Here is a 4,845-nt window from a genome sequence, read left to right as displayed (position 1 = left end):
AAGTAACAAGGTACCATAGCTGCTGTTTTATTTACACCTTCGTGGTGCGTCGAAGTGTTTTGCCCGGTGTGTTTTTGCTCGCTGCTAGGCTTTGCTGTTGCTGTTGTTGTGTTGATTTGGTGCTTTGTCGTGCCAGTTAAGTTATTTTCCTTTGGTGTGTTGTTTGGCATGTCGCTGCTTTCATTGCCTTAATCCGACTCACAGTGTCTATCCTGTTTGTCTTTGTCATTCATCGGCTTCCTGTTGGATGGCTTTTGTGTTTTTCTGTGTCTAAGGATGTAAACATCCCTGTTCACTAATGTCATACACATAGTTTTCTCCATGTTCTCCTTCGTAACACAAAGCTGTTTGTTTGCACAGATGAGTGAGGTCCCCCCCAATATAGGATAAGATAACCCTTCATATAAGGTAATCTTTTATTTATCCCACATTGAAAAGCATTTCAGATAGTACATACCTTACCATATTGCCTTTGCAGATCTTTATGCTGTTTCTCATAACAACAGAACATTTCCTAGCATACAATAAAAATGATCTAAACTCCAACCAGTGGTCTTCATCCTGCTACTCTGAAGCTGTGAAGTTGTAAAAATTACATTTACACATTGTAAATAAAATCATAAGAATGCATGAGAGGGTGAAAAAAAACTTGGGCTTGTTTGGGATCATTTGAAATGAAGCTGAAATACATTAACTCTTTACAAGCGTGTCTGTCTGTGTGCATTGAATGTGCTCTGCTTGTACTAAGAGCAAAATACTGATTATCAGTGATGGAAGCGGCCCGGTGCTCTCCGGTACGCAGTACTGCAACTTCTCAAATTTAACCTCTGGCATACTGGGAGTTTTCCCGTCGTACCCGGCCACAAAGGTAGTTCTCATGAGCAGTCCACATCCTCTCGTGTTCTTAATGGAGCCTAAACTACATTAACCTGAGGGCACTAAGTGTCAAGTAGTAGTTGCCCTTTATTCAAACAAAACAGATAATTCAAGACTTCACATTATTTATTAATAAAAAATGAATTAGAAGAACTGTAGCACTCCATAGGCCTTCAACGGCATTGCTTTTCATGATGGGTTACACTAGTTAAAATCCTAAACAAAATATCAGTCTAATATTTTGGGCAGTTTTGTGTACTCTTGGGCTGGAAACCATCAGCACTATCTGGCAATGTTGCTCATCCTGGTGTTGCTTTTCCTGAAAGTGAGAACAACGCACCTTCAAGGTAGTGTCAAAGGACGTAAGGCTTTATCTCAAAATTTACTTTAACCTTTGTAGGACAGGATCAGCCGTGAACTGAACACATTCAGCAACTAAACACTGACCAGATCAGCTGCTGAACACGTTCACTCTCTACGGTGAGACAAACTATATTATAAGCTGTCTTGCAAACTGTAAGTTGTCTCACGTGAGTACTTAAGGGAATTGTGGATGATGGATCACTTCATTTTTAGCTTCTAGGACAGGGATGCTCACACTTTTTTGGCTTGTGAATTACTTTTACAATGACCAAATGAAAACGCTACATTAATAAATCCTGAATGTACTGTATGTCTGTATATTTGGCACATCTTGCATAATAGCATGTATACTTGTAACACGATACATTTCCATACATTTCTGGTCACCTTACCTTACTCTGGTGATGTTCTTGGTTTCTTTCTTGGTCCAGCATTCCCACACATTTTTACTTTTGTCAGTATAAACTGGAATGTTTACCTGCGCATGTGTGGGGAGATTTTGGATTGACCGCCCATCAGTCCATCATTGTATTAAGTAGATTTATAGATCCTGTATTTATCCCATGGGAAATTCAGTGTATTGTACGTCAAACAAGTGTCAAATATCCGTACTAGCCTAGTAATCAACTGGTCGATGATGATCAGTGTATTGGGAACCCCTGCTCTAGGACACAGAAAGCCTTTACTGTAAACGTGAGCTTAAATAGGGAGGTTTAACCCCTTCCTAGTTAGTGTCCAAGAAATATTTCTTGAAGAATCCAAAAAAGAATCCCATACAAATGCATCTGGGCTTGAAGTTTTGCTACTCATTCAAAGACAGTAGCTCCTTCAAGCTGCTTGGACGAGTGGCAAAAACCGTTTTTTTTTTTTTTTGCACTATTGGAATTACAATCAGAAGGAGAGGTTCTCTAGGGTTCAGTATAGGTTTGCAATAACTTCTACTTTTGTTGCCATTCATTAATCTGCGGATTAATGAATAAATGAACCATGGTTTTCCACGTTAACAACACACATGAATGATTGTATTTCTTCTGTTAACCCAGATAAATATTTGAAGAGAGGAGGTTTCTGTCTGCAGTTCCTGACGCAAGTACACTAATATTTCTAATAATGTTGGCACGCAGGTAGCACATTCATGTAAATCCAGTTTAACCTTTATGTCAGTGCAGTCTGATTAGAGTGTGAGAGATGTCACAATGTTGTTGCATTTTTTGCATTTGAGAACAAACATGTGTCTGACCAAAGTGACTTTAAACCCACCTCCACATTATGTCAGGGAAAACAACCTATAGAAAGTGCTGAGCTGAAAACTATTTTCCTTTCATCTTTTACTTGGTATATCTGTAAGATATTTTAGAATTGAATGTCAAAAAACTGAAAAGGAAAAGAACCGTGACAACAACCCCATTGTCTGTGTGATGAATAATTGTTGAATGCGTTTCTCTCTTTCTCGTTTTGTTGCTGGGAACAGCATCCTCCTTCTCATTATGTAAATGTGTTGACACTGTGAAGATAGTTTGTGTATCTGAAATCTGCAAAATTCTGAGCTATCTGCCACACGAGGCGGAATAAACCATCGCTAATGGATCCAACAGGAATATATACAGTGTGCAGAACAGGACACGGAACAGCCTGAAGGTTTTATTTCCATAATTGCCACCCAATTAATGAGCTAAACTAAAACGCCGTGTCCTTCTGCAGTTTTCTATGCTTTGTCCTCAAGTCTGTTCCCTATTAACTGGCTTAATTCGAGTGACACGTGTCCTTTGGAAGATAAACATTCACTTTATTAGTTTATGCTACCGGCCAAGCAATTTGTGCCTGCTGCGGTGTGAAACAGTCACTAGTGTAGCACCTCGTTATATCAGACAAAAACTATTTCACGTTTTCAAACTTAAAAAAATATTCATAAGACTTTTTAATAAAACATATCTTGCTTAACAGAAAGGCCGAAAGCTTCTGCCACAGTGGGGCAATCAAAGTGACGTTAAAAGAAATGAGACAACGCGGTTGCCGGTTCAAATTCGCAGATGAGCTCGAGGCAACAACAAACAGGAATCTGTGGTGCGTCTTTTTTTCCACCGCTGACCGATGCTTTTCTGTAATTTGGTGAATGCTTATGTAATTTTAGGCCCAAGTGTATGTGACTTGAATCACACCACCTTCCAGAGGCGCTGAAACGTAGTGACCGCTGCCACTTTTTTTTCTACAGATATGGTAATATCTTAGGAATGTTGCATGATTTATCACGTCCTCCTCATTACCTATGTATTAGCTATTTGTGTTGTCACATCGGGTAGTCTCACGTCCCATTGTGCATTTTTCTGTTTATTTCGTCCCCAGTTAAAGACGGGGGAGTGGGGCAGATGATGAAAATCTGTGCTGGTTTGGGATCATTTTGGTGGTATTCTAATTACTTTTTAATGCTAATGCACAAAGTGCATTTACTACTTCCAAGAGACTCTGCTTGTGCAAAGAGGAATTGTATTTTCACATGGACATGTCAAGGGCACAGACTATATACTAAGTGTTTAGTTTTCCACATCACATTAGTTTTTACAAGCCAGTGTTTTCTCTAAACATAAGGGTTAAATGTTGGTTATGGTTATTGCTCCATTATCTTTTAATGAGGCTGTTTTTTTTTTTCTCACTGATCAACATCCCAAAAAGAAACCGTAGCCTTTTCTAAAAATGTCAGCTATTGGTTTCCAACTTGTGAACTTACGAGGCTAAATGCAACATGAGTTGGGCTTTCATAGGAATACGTTTTGCTAATAGAAGCAAAGACTTACAATATATTCCATTTTCTCTTTTCTATGTTAAAGTCTTTTCCTCATTTCTAAAAGATTATGTGGCCATTCATAGGGCGCTTTGCATGAAGAGAAAAGGAAATCTTTTGAATCTGGAATGAAAAACCACCACTATGTGAAATCAGCGCACTTTACATGTAGGACAGCCATCCCATTCCAGTGTCTGCATTCTACTTGATTAGGACCCTGTCTTACATCAACAACCACACCACGTTCAAAGTCACTTAAATCCCCTTTCTTCCCTATTCTGTTGCTCGGTTTGAACTTCAGCAAGTTGTCTTGATCACCTCTACATGCTTAAATGCACTGAATTGCAGCCATTTCATTGACTGATTAGCTATTTGTGTTAGCAAGCTAATGAACAGGTGTGCCTAAAAAAGTGGCAAGTGAGTGTATACACCTGTGGTCATCACCGTCCTCTTGCAAAATGACCAGCTTGATGACAACACAGTGTCAGTAAATGGAATCAAAAAGAGCTATTAACCATGCCAAAGGCAGTTGAAAAGAAATGTTTTGAGTGAGTTAAAAGAAGTGTTCACTTCTAATGTTTTGCAAAAGACCATAGAGGAGTGGACTAAAGTCATCTTCTCGGATGAGTCTAATTTTCAGCTTTGCACCACTTGGTCTTCTAATGGTTCGATGGAGACCTGGAGAACACCTGTAAATGGTAATATCATTTTGCAGTGGTCTCTTAAGTTTTTCCAGAGATGTATATGTGAATCAGAATCAGAATTACTTTATTGATCCCAGGGGGAAATTACTTTTCGTTACAGCAGCAGCTGTAGCACTGGTACCC

The sequence above is a fragment of the Mugil cephalus genome, chromosome 20 (assembly GCF_022458985.1).
Source record: "Mugil cephalus isolate CIBA_MC_2020 chromosome 20, CIBA_Mcephalus_1.1, whole genome shotgun sequence".
Lineage (NCBI taxonomy): Eukaryota > Metazoa > Chordata > Actinopteri > Mugiliformes > Mugilidae > Mugil > Mugil cephalus.
Note: the sequence above shows the minus strand (reverse complement) of the source record.